This window comes from Odontesthes bonariensis, chromosome 6 (genome assembly GCF_027942865.1).
Source record: "Odontesthes bonariensis isolate fOdoBon6 chromosome 6, fOdoBon6.hap1, whole genome shotgun sequence".
NCBI lineage: Eukaryota > Metazoa > Chordata > Actinopteri > Atheriniformes > Atherinopsidae > Odontesthes > Odontesthes bonariensis.
Window position 1 is genome coordinate 14,940,794 of NC_134511.1, and position 23,520 is coordinate 14,964,313.

The 23,520-nt window shown below is 40.3% G+C and overlaps 1 protein-coding gene and 1 long non-coding RNA gene across 7 annotated transcripts in view; both read left to right on the top strand.

Moving 5' to 3' along the window:
• Nucleotides 1-23,520, top strand: part of slc20a2 (solute carrier family 20 member 2) — a 63,786-nt gene that overhangs the window by 34,770 nt on the left and 5,496 nt on the right. The gene's annotated exons all lie outside the window — the stretch shown is intronic.
• On the top strand, nucleotides 17,122-18,769 carry LOC142382849 (uncharacterized). The gene is made up of 3 exons (XR_012769959.1): nucleotides 17,122-17,191; nucleotides 17,590-17,658; nucleotides 18,691-18,769. It is a non-coding gene; the product is annotated as an uncharacterized LOC142382849 (long non-coding RNA).

Genomic DNA, 23,520 nt, shown 5'->3' on the forward strand with positions numbered 1-23,520 from the left:
ATGTGATAAATGACTCTAAGGTAGTGGCTGCTGTCATGTTAGACTTCAGTGCTGCTTTTGATGTTATTGATCATGAGTTGCTGATTGGAAAGCTTATATCCTATGGCTTCACACAACATGCCATTTCATTGATTAGAACCTATCTATGTGCTAGAACACAAAGAGTTTGCTACAATGGCAGCTTATCTAATATCAATAATATCACTTGTGGTGTGCCTCAAGGAAGTTGTCTTGGACCGTTACTCAACTCTATATTTACAAATGATTTGCCCTCTGCAGTAAAAAATGCTACTCTGGTAATGTATGCTGATGATTCTACATTGTATTGTGCTGCAAACACTTATGATGAACTTGGTGAAGTAATATCCCGAGAACTGGAAACCGTGTATGCATGGATTACATTGAATAAGCTTGTCTTGAATATATCCAAAACTAAGAGTATTTTATTTGGGTCTAGACACAAACTGGCTACTAAGCCAAAGTTAGAACTATATGTGGCCAAAGAGCCCATAAAACCAGTGGGAAAGGTGAAATTGCTGGGCATGATCATTGACAACCATCTGTCAATGTCTGAACATATAGATGGAATCATTCATAAAATGGGCAGTGGTATTCACTTCACAAGACAATGTGCACCATATGTGCCATTTAAAATCCTGGAGCAAGTCTGCAAATCTTTAATTTTATCTCATCTGGATTACTGCTCAGTGGTGTGGGCCTCAGCCTCAAAAAAGGATCTGGCAAAACTACAAGTTGTTCAAAACAGAGCTGCTAGGCTTGTCCGAGGATGTTCTGCTAGAACCAGAATTCATGAGATGCACACTACACTGTCATGGCTCAGCGTTGAGAAGAGGCTGGCCCTAAGCATATCAACATTTCTTAATGAAATAATGAAAACACATAGACCTGAGTTTTTGATACATCAAGTAGTGTTTTGTAATACAGCTCACAAATATGACACCAGGAAAGCGGGCAAGGGTGACTCACTGAAACGAACTGTGCTTTATAGAGCTATTGAGACATGGAATGAATTGCCACTGGATAACCGTCAAGACAAATGCAAAAAATCCTTTAAAAAGAGATTAAGAGAGCATCTTTTGAATGGTTAATATAGGTGTTGGCTCAAGTTGTATAGTCTGTATTTTTATATTGTTTTATTAAGTGTTCAAAGCTGGACTTAAGCAATGTGGCAGCACTTCATGTTAGAACTATTTGCTATAATTGTTTTGTGAATGTATTTTACTTTACTAGGACTTTTTGAACTTTTAATGCATGTATATCTGTATGTTTTTTAATTGAAATTATGTGATGTATTTTGAATTAGGACCCCAGGAAGACTAGCGAACTGCTATGGCACAAGCTAATGGGGATCCTTTAATAAAATAAAACACTGCAATTAGCTAAGCCTCCTAGCTTCATAAACATTACTTTAACAACATGAAACCATATGCTTAAAAGTTAACTAAGTCAGAAAAAGAGATGAAATACATACAAGTGATGCTTCTGCTGGGAGTCAACGGGTAGGATGCATTTTCTCTGGAATATTGACTGTCTGCCTGTTTAACCAGCCTGCTGTTTCAGACGTGTTATTAAAGCTGCCAAGTTAATATATTTTACTACTTCCTGTTTAGCTCAGTAGACACATGTCAAAATAAGAGTCAACAGGAAACTGAAAGTAAACCAAATTAAAAGCATACAATTTAAACTTAAATGCCTGAAGGGCAGAACACTCTCTGTGTGTATATATATACAGTATATATATATGAAAGCAGTACCAAAATAAATAAATAGATAAATATGAATATGAAGAATATTAAGAGTAACTTAAATAAAATATAAACACATATCCATCAGCTGAGGTAGATCGGGCATCTCGGTCTCCCTGAGTTGTGGTGTGGCAGGACTGCGGAGTTCAGCAAGACCGAGAAGCCCCGTTTACCTTGGTCGTCTTATGATGGACCTCAACTGTGGAGAAGCCTCCACCTCTGTGGCGGAAGGTGGTTCTAGCACAACACTGCATTTCTCGAGACATTAGATGGCTGAGGCAGACAGGGTGTCTCAGTCTCACTTCCACTGTCCTGGTCCGATGGACCGTCACACTCTGCACTCCGGCGGCTGTGGCATGAGACAGTGTTTCTCAAAACCTGAACATCATGTGGCCCGCACAGTCAAGGGCAGGAGGCTGCACACTTAAACCCTGAGAGGAGGGATCCAGTTTGAATATTTTGTTTACACACTGCACCGAACAAACTTCCAGACTCTACCTTTAATGATTCCAGTATATTGGCTATGAATCTAAATAATTGCCCCTCCATCAGCATCAGTTGTAGATCGGGACATGGTCATAACCACTTTTCTTTTCACTTTTCAATCTTTCCTTTATCTTTTGTCACAATGCTATCCAGTCATAAATATCCATAACTGCTATGTTCCCTACCATGTACTGACTCCACCCTCCTCCAGTGCTTTTCCTCTTTGTCTGCCTGATCCGTACTGCATAATGCCCTGCCTGCCCAAATCATTTATCTCTCAGTATAATCCACATTTTTGATTAGTTTGCATCAGCCTGTTTTTCGGGGGGGGGGGGGTTGTTTTTGTTTTTTTCATTTATATTATTTTTTATTTTTAGGCCACAAGTTTATATGAAGGTTCACTCCTGTCTCTAAGTCATGCATCTGGGTTCAAAATGTTCCTCTGTGAAGAAATTAAATATGTTGAGAAGTAGATGAATGGGTCAGTTTGACCCAGGAGGAAAAAAGGAGGGTTAAATATTGGTCTCAGGTCGGGATTGAACCATCACTGGGTCCAGGTCCAGACATAGCTCGGCCATTTGGTGATGCCTGATTTACTGTATTAAAAGATTTAAGGTAGCCTACTTAAACTTCAAGATTATATTTTCTGATACCTAATATTGCTCTAGCTACTACTTCTGGCTGCTTATGATGCTCTGGAAATCCCAGATAATTGTACAGTATGTCCTCAACAAAGGAAGTTTGTTGTATTTTCAGTTTGTTGTGTTTAAGAAAGATTTAATTCATCCACAAATAAACATAATTATTCCTGAGGAGCAATTTGGCAGTTCTTAACCAGTCTTTACCATATGAAACACAGAAAAAACAAACATAATATAAAATTATTAATGCAATGCTAAAACAGAATAAAATACAATTAGGGTTTATTCTGATTAATTAATTAAGTAATTTACGTTTAACACTTGATTTTTTAACCTTGAAAAAATAACAATGCAGGATTTAACAGATTTTAAACATTGTGGTGTTACTACTTTGTGCAGATAAATGTGATTCTTTAATTTAAATGCAAGTTTACAGCCTGCAAACAGGTTTGAGAGTCAGGGCTGAGAAGTGCTGATATTGTGGTGCACAGTGCGCTGCACAGCAGAGCCTTAATTAATGGCCCATCGAGGGGAGGGGGAGTTCCCCCGCAGCCACAGGTGGAGGATGGGCAGCGCTGTGACTGAAGGAGAAAGGTCTGGCTGGCAGGAGGGAGGAGAGGGACGTGTAATAATTATTATAATAATAATTAATAATTATTATAATAATTATATAAGTGGAAAATGTAGGAAGTTGAAGTATTTTTATTTATAATTATTTAAGAAATATTAGTGGTAGCATTAGTTTTGTTTATTATAATAATAATAATTTTTATTTATTTATTTATTTTTACAATTAGTATAAAATAATCATAATACTGCCAATACTACAATTTTCTTTAGGTGGTATTACAAAACAGAATACTATTGCTACTACTTCCATTTTTTATAATTAGTCTAATAATAATATAACAACACTACTGCTAATTAGACTTGTAGTCAAGACCGCCTAAACCGAGACCAAGGCACTACCAAGACCAGATCGTATCAAGACTGAGACCAAGACGAGACCAAGGCCAAGACAGACTGAGTCAAGACCAAGACAAAGTCGCGACAAGACCGAGACCGAGACCAAAAAAACAAAAAAAACAACAGCTAGTGAACTAGTGTTACACCATAACTTGCATCAATTGAATAAAAGCAGCATACTGGGGTAAGAGGTTCAGTCCCATTTTAAATTCAATTTAAGAAGGTATTATTTCAACTACAGACAGAACAATGCAGATATTTGTACTCCAAGTACCTACAACATAGGGGAAAAAGAATCTGTAAGTCATCTGTTTCTATTCAACCACAACAAACTACTGTATCTTACAAATGCAGTCATTTTAAATCTATCAATGAGTGCAGGTCTTTACATACAAAATAACCTCATCCAATCCAGTGTGACACATTAACAGAAAATTATTTTTTCACATTGCATTAAGCCTCCTTATGTGTCAGCCAGCAATCAGACACAGCTAATGACAAGAAATGAAAGAAAAATATATACATATTCAAAAAAGTCTTAAGTTACTATACAATAGAATTGTGTCCCATAATTGATAGATAGAAAGAGAAAGATAGATAAATACATTACTCTATCTATCTATCTATCTATCTATCTATCTATCTATCTATCTATCTATCTATCTATCTATCTATCTATCTATAACATGCTGTGGTAGCCCTACACGCTGGACTGGTTACAGTTAACACAGGACAAGACGCCTAACAACAATAACCACGTCAAACATGATTGTACATTTTGTAGAATGGGTGTCAGTTGCTCTCTCCAGGTCGGGAATGAGATCCTTCCCCAAGTGGAGGAGTTCAAGTATCTCGGGGTCTTGTTCACGAGTGAGGGACGAATGGAACAGGAGCTTGACAGACGGATCGGTGCGGCGTCTGCAGTGATGCGGGCTCTGCACCGGCCCGTCGTGGTGAAGAAGGAGCTGAGCCAGAAGGCGAAGCTCTCGATTTACCGGTCAATCTATGTTCCTACCCTCACCTCTGGTCACGAGCTGTGGGTAGTGACCGAAAGAACGAGATCGCGAATACAAGCGGCCGAAATGAGTTTCCTCCGCAGGGTGTCTGGGCTCTCCCTTAGAGATAGGGTGAGAAGCTCGGTCATCCGGGAGGGGCTCGGAGTAGAACCGCTGCTCCTCCGCATCGAGAGGAGTCAGATGAGGTGGCTCGGGCATCTGGTTAGGATGCCTCCTGGACGCCTCCCCGGTGAGGTGTTCCGGGCCCGTCCCACTGGGAGGAGGCCCCGGGGAAGACCCAGGACACGTTGGAGAGACTATGTTTCTCGGCTGGCCTGGGAACGCCTCGGGGTCCCCCCAGAAGAGCTGGAGGAAGTGGCCGGGGACAGGGACGTCTGGGTCTCTCTGCTCAAGCTGCTGCCCCCGCGACCCGATCCCCGGACCAGCGGAAGATAATGGATGGATGGTGTCAGTTGCAATTATGCTCAGGCCAATTCAAACTCAACATTCATGACGAGACAGTGGTTGAGGAGTTGCGGCATGTGAATCAAACTCGTTGCAAGGAGTTTCGAGCTGTCGCTAAACAATCAACATGTCAAATTGTACTTTCTCCTTCATAAGTGTCTCTGGTTTTAGGACGTTTTTACCTTACAGCTTTTATGACACAATGTCAGTCGAAAACAGCTGCTCTGATATCTGGCTTCATCGGCGAGAATGCCGCTAGTGCTAACCTAGCAATGTCGAGGCACCCAAATGGCTCATCCTTCCTTGCATGTAACCATATTATGCCAAAATCAACAACAAACCACATGGTACCAGGCCTTAAAGTGCTCACTTACACGGTTTTGATATACAGTATTTCTACTCAATGAATTCGCCAAAATATCTAACGTTGGTGAAAACTGTTAAGTAGCCAAGAGCCACTGATAAGTTAACTAGCTGAACATGCATTATCCACACTGCAGGTTTAAGGATAGAAAATCAGACTAATATTCCAATATGGCAATATTTCACTTAAAATAAAATCTTTTAAGTTCTGAACGTTCATATGACATGATGTTGTAGGGATAAAGCAGATCTGGAGAATCATCATAAGTATCCAACGTGAAATGCTCACAAGCACATACGCATCTCACGGCCCACAGGAAGGTCGGAGGTCTTTGAGCATGGTCTCGATAGAACCGGCTCACAGAGTACATGTTGTTTGACCCCTTTGGTGCCCCTAAGGTCAAAGGTCACAGCTTAAAACGGGACAAAACCTTCCGTTAAGGTTTTTCATTCCCCCTCCCATTTCCCCATACGGCAGACGGTCAATACTAGTACCATTCAACTCAAAATGATCTGTAGATGTTATTTGATGTGTCATGTGTCCCCTAACTCCACTCACAAGTGGAGATATCAGCTAAAAGCATCCAGGGGAATTGTATATATTTATATATAAATAAGGGACAGGGGAGACAGTGAGGGGGGGGGATGGGCGAGGCCCAACAAGCACCTGCACCTCAACACTTCAGTAAAACTAATGCTGCATTCAAGGGATATGAAAATTACTGTTTTACTGAACCTGACTTAATAATATTCTGTTACAGTGTTTTAAACTATGTGTAAGAGTGTAAGTAAACTCTCCCTAAAATTAATTGGGTTAGTGATTTCCAGTGATTAACTTAATTAATAGTATTTTGAAACGTTTTGTAAGAAATCCCTCCATCATGAGAGACCCTCATGTCAATTTCCCTGCGCACCTGAACGCATCATCAGAGTACTCAATCATCAGAGAAGTCAATCATCAGAGAGACATGTGCTCACATCAGCGCAGGTTGGAGAGACTGAGGGAGCATCACAACCGATGTGAAAGGAGACACAACGAGAAAGAAAAAGAGGAGAATAACCAATTACAGCTCCAGGTAAGATATTTTTAATATTATATCAAGCAAGGTTAGGCTATTTGTTGTTTGTAAAACAGGCACATTCTCCAGCCTTTGTGAAACTGTAAGCTAACTTTGTCAGAATAAGGCTATGAAGCTAACGTTAGCATGTAAGGGGGCAGAATTAGTCTCAGTTATTGTAATGTTATGTGATTAATGTAAAATATGTTACATCTGTGGAATTTAATCTTTGCTAATAATTTTAAAGGAAAACTCCTGGGCATTTGAAGCGCATTTCCATTGCTAGAGGTTGTGAAATACTGATAGTAGGACACAGACAGGTGCAAATCTCCGTTCCCTGTGTGGAGATAGCGCTGTTCGCTCAGCATGTCATGCGAGGCTAATACGTGGTGGCTAAGGGGCAAGAGCTAAATCTTCCACGTAAAACAACAACTTGCGTTCAAGTATTTAAAACATTACAACAATATTACTGGGCATGTATTGTTGTAATGTTTTAAATACTTGAACTCAGTTTTTCTAGAGAAGATAATTGCTTTGTATATGGGAGTATTGTCCATCGACTCTTTTGGGCTTTCACATGCGCGAGCCTACAACCAGCCGGTGAGTTACATGCTGTTTATAAAGTTGTTTTGTAACGTCCCCATGCCAGTAATGTGAGAACCATGCATATAGTTTTGATGGTAAGGCTTGTGACTTTATTGTCGGATGGTTTATAAAGTGGTGTAACGTTTCTGCAGTGTGCAAGTTGTTGTTTTACGTGGAAGGGTTAGCGCTTGCCCCTTAGCCACCACGTATTAGCCTCGCATGACACGCTATGCGAACAGCGCTATCTCCACACAGGGAGCGCCGATTTGCACCTCTCTGTGTCCTACTGTCAGTATTTGACAACCTCTAGCAATGGAATTGCGCTTCAAAGGCCGGAGTTCTCCTTTAATTTAAACTAATTTGTAGGACTATTTAGATGAAACTCAATTTCACACATAGCAAATTCACATTTATGGTGATATTATTTAACCCCATAACGCCTATTGTCGCATATATGCTACAAACCGTAGCCGGAGTAACCGTTGACTCCAAATTGACCAGGATGCCTGTTTGCAAATTTGCAACATACAAAAAATTCTATTTATTTTTTGTGCAAAAGTGAAATTAATAATCTCAGCATTATTTACCATCTACTTAAAGGCTAAAACACATATAGCTGTATTTTTTTTATATACAGCTATATAAATTCAGGCTTTAAGGGGTTAATGGTAGTGTTAGTAAAATGACTCACTAAAACAGTGTTCCTAATTAATAACTAACTTTTAACATTAGCATCTTAAGAGTTTGAGCACACTCTGGACACTAAGTTAGCATTTTGCTAAGTATATATGTACTACTGAGGCTATAGTTAGTGATAGTGCATGATTGGACTGCATTATATTCAGTATACATATGTATAATACAATTTTCATGTGTGTGTAAATAGGGAGGAGAGATATAGAAACAGCTCTCAGTATAATGTAGTCGAGTACAACACCACCTTTAACTATGACCTAAGTAATAAACATGCATTTACATTAACATATTTTTGACAGGGTCTAAAAAGTACATAATGAGTTTTGTAAAAGCATAATTTACAGCAGAGCTTTTGTACTGTAATATAATAAGTTTGTTCATTTTTTTCACATGCGCATTGAATTTTATTTTACTTTACAGATGGAGAAGGAGGAACAAGAAGATTTGGTATGTATTTCCTTTGGCTTTTTTCTTATTCTAATATGGGCTATAGCGAAATAGTGCGCTGGCTTACTCATCATATGTGTTGAATACTTCCTTACCATGTAATATTAATTTTGGATTAATTAACTAAATTGTCTGTGAGTCAGTTTGTCCAGAACTCAACAAGAGTGCTTGCCTTTGGCCAGTGGCAAGTGAAACCTGCAGTCTGACTATCGAACTTAGCCTCTAACTTGTCTAACATTTTCAGGTTACTTTAAGGCCATGTTTGAAAAAAATATATACAATACAATGTTCCTCTTTTATTTAAAGGTGATAGAGAATGGTTGAATGGGGCATTAATCCTTGTTCTGTGATGTGATATGTAGCCCAAAAAAAAATTGGTTGGGTCTGTAATGGCTCAGAACCTCCCTAAAAGGCTCTCTGAAACAGCTGTTACTATGCTGGGTTTAGAATGCGTCGTTTGCCCTTATTGGCGTCGTTTCAGAGCTTATCTGGCAACCTCATTATGAAATGCAGGTAGGTGTTGGCGCTGTTCGGTTGCCGTTGCTTGATTGGCTGCCCTTGCTCTCACTGAAAACAGAGCTATAGAGTAATACACTGACTGGAAAGAAAGCTCATCAGAATCAGAATCCATTTTATTGCCATTGTTAGTGAACAGTGTTCACTGACTAGGAATTTGCTGCGGCGTAAGGTGCAAACATGTAACATAGGATATAATAATAAAAAATAAAGAATAAAAATATATGAATATAAAAAGTACAAGGTGTGTACAACAATACACAGTATCCAATATACAGAGCAACAACAGTGCAGCTTCATTAGTGTAATTTTAATGATGGTAAAGTGACTGGGGCAGGTTATGAGGTGATTATGAAGTGTTCATAAGTCCAACTGCAAGGGGGAAAAAACTGTTTTTGTGACGGGAGGTTCTGGTCCGAATGGACCGAAGCCTCCTGCCCGAGGGGAGCGGTGCAAATAGTCCATGTGCAGCGTGAGAAGGGTCAGCTGTGATCCGACCTACTCGCCCCATAGTCCTGGAGACGTGCAGCTGATCACCTTCTCAGCGGAGCCACAGCTCGCTGCAGTCTGTGTCTGTGTCTGTCGGAACTGACCATCTACTCTGCTGCTCGGAATCGTGCAAGCTTTGTGAAACTGTCCTCCGTGAAATGCGCAGAGCAAAGGAAAAGTCGGCGGTTGTATGTACTGGGGATGCTGTTAAAAATAAATAAAAGCCATTGATGGCGAACATTGCTTTCCGGGGGAAGAATATGTAACGATCGTAGTCCGCTTTCACAGCCTTGGAAGGCACAGCTGTTCCTGTTTCTCGCCGACGGGGCGTGTCTGAAAGGGGTGGCTGTGGACTTGGGTGCGGGGGGTGCGATTGCTGAAAAAGTGACGTCACTTTTTCACAAAAACGGATTGGGTGATATTCTGGGGGCTATTCAAAAAAGGGGAGAACTTGAAACAGAGGTTCTGACACTTGCTGGCACTTTGTGTGTACTCCCCACAGCGGGGAGACTCAGGACTAACACCAAAAACGGGAAAAAGACGATTTTGATTCTCTATCCCCTTTAATACTGACACAAAATAATCAGTCATTTAAAAACAGTAGTTGCTCAATGATAAACAGTTACCTCTTTCATAGCATATTTGTTCAGCCTGCACATTTACTATAGCACAAGGCCCAATGCTAATGTTTTAGCAAAATAATTATGCTTATGGTCGGGTAGGAATAGCATTCCAGCGATCGCGATTAGACACCAATTGCAGTCACAATAAACATTGGTTCTGATCATAGACTCTATATAATAAGTTCTGATACATTTTGATACTTGAATCCGCGTCTAATCGCGTCTTTGCATTGACTTTGTATGTAATCCCGTCGCCCGACCGCGTCTGGTGTGAACGCACCGTTAAACATACATTATTGTATGCACTGCTATTCATACAATAGCTCCAGTGCTCATTGCTGCGGCGCTAAATGATAGCGAAGCGCACTAAGACTTCACCAACTCTCCACTCATTCTCCTCATACCATGCATTTAATTGGCTTTGACGGCCATTAGTTCTCGGCAATTCCTTATTCGCCCTCTCAGGCCTGAAGGGGTCGAAATTATACAGCTGTGGGCCATCATAAATGTTGTTGGTTCTTGCCACCTCTTCCTCATCCCAGTCAGTTTCCATAGTTCTGGGACTAGGCTGAGGCTAACATTCCACAACGCCTCCCCAACGTGACGTCTTAACAGAATTGCATTAAACGGTTTATACCAAAAAACGACATTTTAAAACTATTTTGAGACATTTTATTTATATTTTAAGAATGATAAACATTTTGAGCGCTTTATGTACCCATTAATCAACAATGGTGGTTTACATGCAACACACATTTTAAGAGTAATTTTCTATGCTACTTTTTATACTACCCTACACCTAAATTAAACTTATGACGTGCAGATAAAACCCCTCTTTTTGCTCATAGTAGAACTTGTATGAACCAACTTTTTCTCTGGTGTTTATGTGTTTTGCTTACAGTTGGACAGTCATCATGAGGAGAGTGAGTCCCCTGAGTCAGAAGTTTCAAGCCATGAGGGATCAGACGCAGAATACAGCCCATCCCAGATTGAGTCATCAGGCAGTGATGCAGATGAGAATATCCTGGATATCCTCTCTGAAGAAACTCTTGATACAGATTCATCAGAAAACAAAGATCAAAGAGCAGGCAAGTGCAAAATAAAAAAACACGGAAACCCCAAAACGTATGTAAAAAGAAAAATGAATGAAGAACACACCGAAGTAAAAAGTGTAACTATAAAAACCTGCACAAAAAGGAAGGATGGCAGACGCTCATGGGACAAAAGACACTACTGTCTTTACTGTAGAAAGCCACACTCAAAGATAGCGAGGCATCTGGAGAGGAAACATATTGCGATCAAGGATGTAGCCTATGCCTTCAGCTTCCCGGCAAAATCAAAAAACAGAAAGGTTCTTCTAGATCAACTACGTAATAAAGGGGATTTTAGGCACAACACAAAAGTCCTGAAAAAGGGGAAAGGTCAAGTCGTGACGTGCAAGCAGCCGTCTCTTAACACCTGTGTTGAAGATTACTTGCCTTGCACCTATTGTTATGGGATGTTTGTCAAAAAGGAATTGTGGAAACATCAGTCCTCGTGTGGAAGCAAAAAATCATGTGCAACAGATAATGAGAAAAATACAAGAAGAAGAGTACAAAGTCGAGCTGCACACCTTCTTCCGATCAGGACTTCCTCCACTGGATGTCAGGCGATCGTCAATAACATGCGGCAAGATGATGTGTCTTTTCACATAAGGACAGATTCTTTGATTTGCAGTTATGGTGAAGCACTTTTTGCAAAACATGGGCGTGTGAAGTCAAAACACCAGTATATTTCACAGAGAATGAGGGAGCTTGGCCGTTTCATGTTGGTGGCTAAAAGCATGAACAAAACTGTAAAAGGCCTGGAAGACGTATGTGCACCAACATGGTTTCAGCTTGTAGTCAGTGCGGCAAAGAAGGTTTCACAGTTTAGTCCTGGCAAAAATGAGTATGGGAAACCATCTACTGCTGTCAAAATCGGATTCTGTCTCAAAGGAGCGGTGGAGGTCCTCATTGGACAAGCACTCATGAATGATGATGACCTGGCTGAGAGGAAGGCAAAAAAATTCCTTGAACTTTTAGAAAAAAACTGGAAAAATCATGTGGCTGTCAGTGCTCATCAGACAATGCAAGAAAAGCGATGGAACAAGCAGGACGACATCCCCCTTACCAAAGATGTGGTCACTCTGAGGGATCATCTGAGGATGATCGAAGATAAAGCAAAGGAGGAACTAACAAAGGAGCGAAGTTTAACAGCCTACAAGACATTGAATGAGACAGTTCTGGCACAGGTCATCATCTTCAACAAACGGCGTGAAGGGGAAGCATCACGTTTGTCTTTTGACATCTACAAGACAGCAAGCACTAATCCCATTAACAAAGACATCTATGAAACATTGTCCCCACTCGAGAAACAGCTCAGCAGTCTCCTAACACGTATAGAGGTCAGAGGAAAAAGAGACAAGAAGGTCCCTGTTTTCTTTACAGAGCGAATGAAGGAGTCGATTGAATTGTTAATAGAAAGGAGGGATGAAGCTGGCATACCCGTAGAAAACCCATATCTCTTCGCAAGACCAGGTGCATTAACAAACATACGTGGCTGTGATTGCCTGCGAAAATATGCTAAGGAAAGTAAAGCAGAAAACCCAGAGCTCCTTAGATCAACCAAACTAAGGAAACAAGTTGCCACTCTGTGTCAACTTCTCGATCTAAGTGAACAAGAGCTCGAACAAGTCGCAAGATTTATGGGACATGATATCAGAGTTCATCGGGACTTTTACCGGCAGACTGACAAGACCTTTCAAATCGCAAAGATCAGCAAACTTCTTTTCGCAATGGAAGAGGGGACAGGGACTCTAAAGGGAAAGAACCTTGACACCATCAGCCTTTCTGTTAGTGGTATGTATGCACTAGAGCTGACAGTTTTGTCCTGTTTTGACTTAATTGAGCTAGTTTATTCAGCAGTAGTCTTTTTGGTTCTGCACTGACTAATTATCTTTCGTAGATGAATCTCCCACATCAACTTCCGACATTCACCCACAGAAGAAAAAGATCCCAAGCAGAGAGGAAGACGATGGTTTGTGTCTAAGGTTTCTGTTTATTTTAAACGTGTTAGAGGTGCACCTATTAATTTAACCTTTGATTTCATTGACTTTGACATCTGAACCTGACCTGTATAGATTGACTAATGTTTGTCTGTTGCTGTTGTAGATGAGAGTAGGGGATCGAGCCCAGATATGAGGCTCTCCCAGAAGAAGAGAAAACAGACAAAGACTGTGAAAACCAGCGGTAAGTTTGTTAAAACTCCAAGCATGAGTTGTAAAATACCATGAATGATCCCTCTCTGCAGATAGTTGTATGATCTCATTGTCTCCTATTCATATCTAAAGAGGTGTTGCACTTGTGTTGCTCTTGCTTTACAGATGCACGTTCGGACACAGATTGTTTACTGTCAAAATTACTATACAATGAAATGTAACAGTTGTCAGTATTTATTCTTTTTTGTTTTAGTATCCAAACTGTTGAATTTCATCCTTAAGGCTGAGTTATACTTCTTTTAACTGCCCTTGCGCTTGCGTCTTGCGCGTATATTAATGGCTCGAGACGTTTATACTTCATTTTGCTTTGTCGGCGGTTGCGTGTGCTGCGTGGCGATTCACCGCCAGGACAGTAGTTGGAGCAGCGGGTTTTTTCAATGACAAGGCTACTATGATGAAAGGAAATTCACCGCCAGGACTTCTTCGAGTGGATTCATGCTTCTTTTTCTTGTAAACAGCCGGGATTTTGTCAGATTTTCAACACTTTGGGGGTCTAAACGACTACTTTCTCGCCTGAAAATGTTTCAAATGTTGCTAAAGTTATATATTTACAGAGTTTATAGCTTAAGGGAAATCAGCTTTTCAGGCCGGCTGATTTCGGCTCGGGCAGGAGTGAAGTGCACTGCGTGTAAACGCTCTGCATACTGTCAGATCGAGTATGCCGTTTTCAAGTAGTAGGCGGTTTCGAACACAGCCAGTGGCTTGCGCTTGCGTCTTGCGTAAAGTTTAGAAAATTGAGGTGACACACGCAAGCACGCAAGGGGGGGCTTGCAACCGCGCAAGGGCTTGCGTTGCGTCTTGTGTTGCGTCTTGCGTTGCCGACTATAAACCAGGCTTTAAAGGGGCACTCCACCCATTTGCATTAAGCTTTCCATTGTTAGAAACCCAGTTATAGTGTTGAATGGTCGCGCAGCACTCTCTCACTGTCCCCTGACACGGAAGAACTTTGTATTTTTCTTTTATTTGATGTTGGTGGACACAGAAGGAATTAAACAGATTTCGATTATCAGAATTATATTTACATTATTGATAGGAGTGTGCTTAATGTGTCACTTTATTTATTTTTTTACTTGTTTTTCAGTTGGAGATGCTGGCATCTCGAACGCCACTGACCTGGACAACTTCAAAGACGGAAGGTCAGATGCAGATGGTGAGTTTAATGATGTTTATTATGAAACTCAGAAAAAAAAAACCTCTTGGTGAATAATGCATGTGGTTATTTTTCATATTTAAACAAAATCCAAGATGGTGTGACTGTATTTCTTAAGTGTTTAAAGATACCCAGTGACATTTTCTTTTGGTTATAAAAGAGTCTGAAATTAATGTGGATGAATCTACTTTACCCACACTTGAGCAGCTCGGTGTCACTAACCTCAGTATACTGGTGCTCAATGCCTGTCTCACACTTAGGTTTGGGTATCAAGAACTTGATGGAACTGGTTCTAACGTTTCAATTCCATCAGAATTGTTATTTTCGATGCCTTGAAACGCTGCTATAACAATTTAGGAATCAAAATGAGGGACCGGAATCCCAACGATACCCTACTCAAACTCCTGACCGAGACTGTTCTCAGTGAAAGCTAGGCGGCTGGATTTTTATTGAATTAGTTTTAGTAGCTGTTAAAATAATGTATTGCTCAGAGACTTTGACATCTGAACCTGACCTGTATAGATTGACTAATGTTTGTCTGTTGCTGTTGTAGATGAGAGTAGGGGATCGAGCCCAGATATGAGGCTCTCCCAGAAGAAGAGAAAACAGACAAAGACTGTGAAAACCAGCGGTAAGTTTGTTAAAACTCCAAGCATGGGTTGTAAAATACCATGAATGATCCCTCTCTGCAGATAGTTGTATGATCTCATTGTTTCCTATTCATATCTAAAGAGGTGTTGCACTTGTGTTGCTCTTGCTTTACAGATGCACGTTCGGACACAGATTGTTTACTGTCAAAATTACTATACAATGAAATGTAACAGTTGTCAGTATTTATTCTTTTTTGTTTTAGTATCCAAACTGTTGAATTTCATCCTTAAGGCTGAGTTATACTTCTTTTAACTGCCCTTGCGCTTGCGTCTTGCGCGTATGTTAATGGCTCGAGACGTTTATACTTCATTTTGCTTTGTCGGCGGTTGCGTGTGCTGCGTGGCGATTCACCGCCAGGACAGTAGTTGGAGCAGCGGGTTTTTTCAATGACAAGGCTACTATGATGAAAGGAAATTCACCGCCAGGAGCTCTTCGAGTGGATTCATGCTTCTTCTTCTTGTAAACAGCCGGGATTTTGTCAGATTTTCAACACTTTGGGGGTCTAAACGACTACTTTCTCGCCTGAAAATGTTTCAAATGTTGCTAAAGTTATATATTTACAGAGTTTATAGCTTAAGGGAAATCAGCTTTTCAGGCCGGCTGATTTCGGCTCGGGCAGGAGTGAAGTGCACTGCGTGTAAACGCTCTGCATACTGTCAGATCGAGTATGCCGTTTTCAAGTAGTAGGCGGTTTCGAACACAGCCAGTGGCTTGCGCTTGCGTCTTGCGTAAAGTTTAGAAAATTGAGGTGACACACGCAAGCACGCAAGGGGGGGCTTGCAACCGCGCAAGGGCTTGCGTTGCGTCTTGTGTTGCGTCTTGCGTTGCCGACTATAAACCAGGCTTTAAAGGGGCACTCCACCCATTTGCATTAAGCTTTCCATTGTTAGAAACCCAGTTATAGTGTTGAATGGTCGCGCAGCACTCTCTCACTGTCCCCTGACACGGAAGAACTTTGTATTTTTCTTTTATTTGATGTTGGTGGACACAGAAGGAATTAAACAGATTTCGATTATCAGAATTATATTTACATTATTGATAGGAGTGTGCTTAATGTGTCACTTTATTTATTTTTTTTACTTGTTTTTCAGTTGGAGATGCTGGCATCTCGAACGCCACTGACCTGGACAACTTCAAAGACGGAAGGTCAGATGCAGATGGTGAGTTTAATGATGTTTATTATGAAACTCAGAAAAAAAAAACCTCTTGGTGAATAATGCATGTGGTTATTTTTCATATTTAAACAAAATCCAAGATGGTGTGACTGTATTTCTTAAGTGTTTAAAGATACCCAGTGAAATTTTCTTTTGGTTATAAAAGAGTCTGAAATTAATGTGGATGAATCTACTTTACCCACACTTGAGCAGCTCGGTGTCACTAACCTCAGTATACTGGTGCTCAATGCCTGTCTCACACTTAGGTTTGGGTATCAAGAACCTGATGGAACCGGTTCTAACGTTTCAATTCCATCAGAATTGTTATTTTCGATGCCTTGAAACGCTGCTATAACAATTTAGGAATCAAAATGAGGGACCGGAATCCCAACGATACCCTACTCAAACTCCTGACCGAGACTGTTCTCAGTGAAAGCTAGGCGGCTGGATTTTTATTGAATTAGTTTTAGTAGCTGTTAAAATAATGTATTGCTCAGAGACTTTGACATCTGAACCTGACCTGTATAGATTGACTAATGTTTGTCTGTTGCTGTTGTAGATGAGAGTAGGGGATCGAGCCCAGATATGAGGCTCTCCCAGAAGAAGAGAAAACAGACAAAGACTGTGAAAACCAGCGGTAAGTTTGTTAAAACTCTAAGCATGAGTTGTAAAATACCATGAATGATCCCTCTCTGCAGATAGTTGTATGATCTCATTGTCTCCCTTTATATCTAAAGAGGTGTTGCACTTGTGTTGCTCTTGCTTTACAGATGCACGTTCGGACCTTTTGCGCCAAGTCCGCCTTGAACCACAAACTGAGGATGAGAAGTCAGACACAGATGGTGAGATTACTGATGGTAGTGGAATTTAGAAATGCAACCTTTTTGTACACTGCTGGTTGTGTTTTTCATATTTAAACTTATTAGATAAAAGAGTAATATAGTAATTTTGCATGAATAACAATGCACTACTCCATCCCTTTTCTTTTTTTACGTTTTTAAATAATTCTCTAATTAAATATTGTATTTAATTGTATTTAATTAATTAATATTGTCTTCTTTGTGGGAGTCAAATTATTGCCAGACATGATGCAAATGTGGTGAAGAATTGTCTTCACGTCAAGCCAAAAATCTAGCGTTAACAGCAACCTGTGGATTTTTAAGTTCGATTTAAAATATATATATATGTGTATATGTGTGTGTGTGTGTGTTCTCCTTATGTATGCCTGTTTGTGTTGCAGATCAGGGACCAGGACCAAATGTGATTGAGAGAAAGAGCAGAGAACGGCCCAAATCCAAGGAAATAATAAGTAGGTTCTAAAACTAGGCAGGAGAAGCATACAGATTGTTTCACCTGTCAAGGGGTTTTCTTGGGAGTTTTTCCCAGTTGATGTAGGGCAGATATTAGCCGCTTTCGGACTTAAAGAACCTTTGGCAGTTTTAATAACCTTTTAATCCGCGGGGCCGTTTTCTCCCGTGTTCGGACAACCAGGAACTCGGGGCTTTCTCTCTTAGTTCCTATAACCATTTAGCTCCTTCTCCGAGGTCGGGTCTTTTCATAGTTCTTATAGAACGAATCTAACGGAGGTGTGTGGTGGTCGGCAGCTACGCCCCATGTCATGCTATCACGGCTGAAATGTTTCCTCATAGACACAGACACAACCGGCGGGTGTTTAATAAGTTAAACTTACACTGGTCTCATTTGTCTGCAGCACTCTGCTCTCCTTTCTTCCTTCATGAAATGAAAAAGTATCTCCTGACTCTCTCTGTGAGCTCTTCCAGCCTCGATGTTAGACGTCTGATGCGATCGTCCATGATTAATATCACCATCATGCAGACCATAAACACAGTGGCCTCCCCGCTCTCCATATTAGCTTCTTGGTGGTGTTTTTTCTACTCTCCTTACTTTTACCGTTTTGTTTTGTGTTTGAATGTAGCGCTAAACGGCTAACGGCTAACACGTCACTGAAGCAGACGGCTGCGCGCGCCGCATCAGTCCCGACTCATGTGCGAATGCAGACTGAAACAGAAGGACAGTTATCAGAACAAAATTCGAGTAGGACAGTTCTGATAACTGCGTTCCTATAACTACTCTGTCCGAAAGCGGCTGATGTTATGATGCTGTGTAGAGCCCTTTGAGACAAACTGCTTGTAAAAACGGGCTATACGAATGAACTAGCCTTGCATGGCCTAGCCACTCGGTCAATACTAAATTGTATACTACATAAGTACTGTGGTTGCTATCTGTGACTACCTGCAAGCCATGTTTGTAAAGATGAAAATGTTTATTGATGTCTGTTTATTTAAGGTATACATTGTTTTCTCTCATTTGTCACCCCTAGCAAAGGCGAGGAGAGGATGGTCTGAGGCTGAGAGGACAGCAGTGTGCAAGCACTTGGATGCGTTTATCAAACAGCGCAGAGTACCAGGAAAAGAAGCGTGCATGAACTGCATAAAAGAAGAGAAAGTTCTGGGCAAGAGAACCTGGAAGGATGTTAAAAACTTTGTGTACAACAGAATTGTAACACTGAACAGGAAGTCTGCTTCGCGCAACCTTAAATTTTGAATATTGTTTTCATACTCTGTATTCTAAAACATTTGGATGCTGTCTTTTTGTTAGCAGCTTAAAGGGCAACTTCGGGCCCCTTTTTTCATAATTTTGTATGTACAGTGCACAGTGAAAATGAGTACACCCCTGTTGAAAAGTAACATTTTGAACATATTTTAATACACACACAAGTTATTCCCAAAACGTGCATAGAGTAAGTTTAATACAACATCTGTTCAGCTTACAACAGAAAAGAAAGGTCAATAATATAACTTAAATGACATATTTGTCCATTTTTGTGAAATGATGCTGGTGCAAAAGTGAGTACACCCCTATGTTAAACTCCCTGAGAATGGGCCGTGTTGGCCCGAAATGTCATGAAATGAAAAGGCATTAAAAGGGAGGTCATCGTTGTGCGTTTCATCCTCGCCTTACATTGAAATTTTACATTTTGAGTCTGCACCAGGCTAAAAGAGACGTGTGTGAGATTTGACTGAAATCCTATGGAGAGTATCATGATCTGCTTCAGTAGTCACAGTACATGTTGACAAGCATGTTTCTTTTGGTGAAATTCAGCTTCCTACTGTTGATGGCATCCATACAGCCCCAAACCATGTCACTCCCACTGCTATGCTTGACTTTAAGCATGGGGCACTTTTCTTTGTACAAATCACTTTTTACCACCACACAGGCTTGGTGGTGTGGTGGTAAAAAGTGATTTGTACAAAGAAAAGTGCCCCATGCTTAAAGTCAAGCATAGTAGTGGGAGTGACATGGTTTGGGGCTGTATGGATGCCATCAACAGTAGGAAGCTGAATTTCACCAAAAGAAACATGCTTGTCAACATGTACTGTGACTACTGAAGCAGATCATGATACTCTCCATAGGATTTCAGTCAAATCTCACACACGTCTCTTTTAGCCTGGTGCAGACTCAAAATGTAAAATTTCAATGTAAGGCAAGGATGAAACGCACAACGATGACCTCCCTTTTCATTTCATGACATTTCGGGCCAACACGGCCCATTCTCAGGGAGTTTAACATAGGGGTGTACTCACTTTTGCACCAGCATCATTTCACAAAAATGGACAAATATGTCATTTAAGTTATATTATTGATCTTTCTTTTCTGTTGTAAGCTGAACAGATGTTGTATTAAACTTACTCTATGCACGATTTGGGAATAACTTGTGTATGTATTAAAATATTGTTCAAAATGTTTCTTTTCAACAGGGGTGTACTCATTTTCACTGTGCACTGTATTTGTGAGTGATGGATAACACTATTTTTTTTTAAATGCAGTTTTCGGAGTTATTGCATTATTTGAGGGAGGCTGCAGCGCTCCTAATACTCTTCAACGGGGCATGTAGTAGTTCATACTCTGTAAAGAAATAAAATTGGACACTAGTTGACACCTGCTGCTTTATTTGATACATTTTTTTTTTACATGTTTACTAGTGAAGTAGAGTAGAATTTATGTCACTGTTACAAACAATGAAACGCTGTTAAACAGCTCTAGCATGGCTTCATCAAAAGCAAAATACAGACATCCTAGAATAAAGCATGAATAGACAATAAACAAGATAGAAATAAAATAGTTTAGAAAGGAGGGGAAAAAAGTACTAATTACATTTCAAAGTGCATAGATGCAGTCTACAGTAATTTCCCCTTTTGATTGTCCTGTATCTTCTCCCTGAGGGCAATGGACAGAAAAGACTGTGCGCGGTGTGTGTGATCCTTGGAGATGCTGCTGGCTTTCTTCTTTAGTTGGTCCAGTGTGGATGTCTGTGATTGAATAATGTGTTCTGCTGCCCTCTCCACCCACCGGATGTCCTTCTTGTTGTCCTTTGTGCAGCTGGTAAACCATACAGTAGGTCAAGATGCTTTCTATAGTTGATAAGTTGATGAGCAGGTGTTGGGGTAGATGGGCGTGTTTTGACTTTCTTAGGACATGTAGTCTCTGTGAGGCTTTCCTCACCTGTTGGGCAATGTGCGTGATCCAGGTGAGGTTGGCTGAAATGTGAACTCTACCTTCTCCACTTCCTCCCCATGGATAAAGAGGTTCAGAGTGCTTCTCAGATTCTCTGAAGTACACTTGCTTACACTTGCTTTTGCTGATATTTAAGTCTCTGTAGGCTGCTTCGTTGTTGTTCGATATCAGCGAACTTGACAATGGTGCATGGGAGAACAGTCGTGTGAATATGGAGTATCGGAGAGGGCTGAGGACACACCCCTTGGGCATGCCTGTGTTGAGGATGAGGGTAGGTGATGTAAAATTCCCCACCCTCACAATCTGTGATCTGTTGCTGAGGAAATCCAGAATCAAAGTGCACAGTGAGCTGCCCAGGCCGAAGTTGCAGAGCATTTTCTGTACCAGTTTATGGGGAATGAAATCCAAAAACAGCATCTTGACATACGTGTTATTTTTATCCAGGTGTGTAAGGGCTGTATGGAGCGCTGTTTACATGTTAAGTACACAATTAAGCTTTTGTGCAGTAGACTGACTAACTTTAAATCAACATTATTTTGTAACTATTCCACTTGTTTATAAGCCACAACCTAATATAATAATTCTGATGTTTATTACATGATTGGTCTGTTAAAAAAAACCATATATATACATATGTGTATATATATATATATATATATATATATATATATATATATATATACACACACATACATATATATATATATATATATATGTATATATATATATATATATGTATATATATATATATATATGTATATATATATATATATATATGTATATATATATATATATATGTATATATATATATATATATGTATATATATACATATATATATGTATATATATACATATATATATGTATATATATACATATATATATGTATATATATACATATATATATGTATATATATACATATATATATATTTTAGTGTGGCAAAGGGTGACTGTTGAGCAAAAAAGGAGATATTATTAAGTAGTCTGGCTGCAAAATAATCAAATATGGTGCCCATGAAAAAGTCCTCACTTTATTAGTAAACCGGGTTTTTAAAGCTGATTTTTACCCTTTGGTTTTTAAAGAATTTGAGGTGGGAAATGGAATCAGGGGGCCACCTAGTTGTGAAAAGTTGCAACTACTTCTCTCTAAGTGTAGCAGAAAGGGTGGTCCTCACTACCTATGCACACTTTCTTGGACCTCACTCTGGTACCTGTACAGGAATGTGTGTGTGTGTGTGTGTGTGTGTGTGTGTGTGTGTTGTTGCCTGGCAGGAACATCACACAGCGTTGCAGGAAGTTGTTTGGCATTCTGGATGAGGGGAAGTAGAGGGAGGGGCGAAGCCACAGTGGGAACGTTCACTTCTCTTCTCCAACCGCAGGGAGGGACGCCAGCCTGACTCCTTCTCTTGCACTTTTCTTTTTTCTCTCTCCACCTCCTTTCTCTTTTCCACTTTCTCCTGTAAATTTCACTTTGTTGTAAAAGTACTTCACCTCCTCGCCCTCGCTTCTTCTCGTCTTCTTTGCTCCTTCCCGTTAACTTCCTCTTTGCATTCTCTTTCATCGCTGTCTCAGTTCTTCTCACGCTCACCCGTTCTCATTATTTTCTCCTTTACATTTGTTTCTCCACTTTTCTTAAGCTCCTCTCTTTCTCTCTCTCTGTGTGCCCACTTTCTTTCTTAATCTCCCTCCCTCTCCGTCACTCACTGTCTGCTGCCAGAATCCAAAGACAAATTTGCTCTGGTTCACAGTTCTAAAGAATTTCTTTTCTCCAGCGTCTGTCTCAATGCATCAAACTGAGAAAGGAGTTGGTTTTGGGCGAGAACAGAAACGTTTGTGTATGTGTGTAGTCTGCAGAACATACCCAGACGGAGTATTTTATAATCACCTCAGCACTTCCCTTTAACATGGCAGTAAAAACATCCATCCCTCCATCCATTTTCTATACCGCTGAAGCAGTAAAAACAGTTTTTGAATAATTTGAGATATCTTTTAATTAATCTTGCATTAAGCCACCTGATGGAGAAACCTAAACAATCCTGTCTCTTTGTGGTGACCCCACACTGTTGAAAAGCTACATTAAATGTTTTTCTTTCTTTTTTTTTTACATTTTCAGCTGACTAGGAAGGTGCAAAAACTGTCTGGAGAAGCTCCACTGTGGCATTCCTCATGACATTTTGACATAAAAAGTTAGGAAAACACTTGTAGATGAACTAAAATGTAGTTAATGAACTGCATGCTGGACCACCAGGATGCTCCACAGCTACGCAGTCTTAAATAGATCTTCAAAAGGGTGTGGGGGGCTAAATCATTGGGGCCCCGCTGTGACAGAGATTGGCTCCTGCTGTTGGAGAACTCCACTGCAGCAGCTGGAATGACAGTTTAATGATCGTGTCACCCCGGCCAAATGAATTTCAGCAGTGTCTCTTCCCGGAATCTTACCCCCGAGTTGCTGCTGCTTTTCATTTTGTAGATACCTCGAGGGGGAAGAAGTTTGAGCTAATGCTCCAGTTTCGAGCCATCTCTCCACTCGTGCAGATTCTTGCATTTTTTTTCTCATTCACTTCTGTTTTTATAACTTACTCATAGTGCAGAGTTATTTTTTCTTGCGTGTGTGTGTGTGTGTGTGTGTGTGTGTG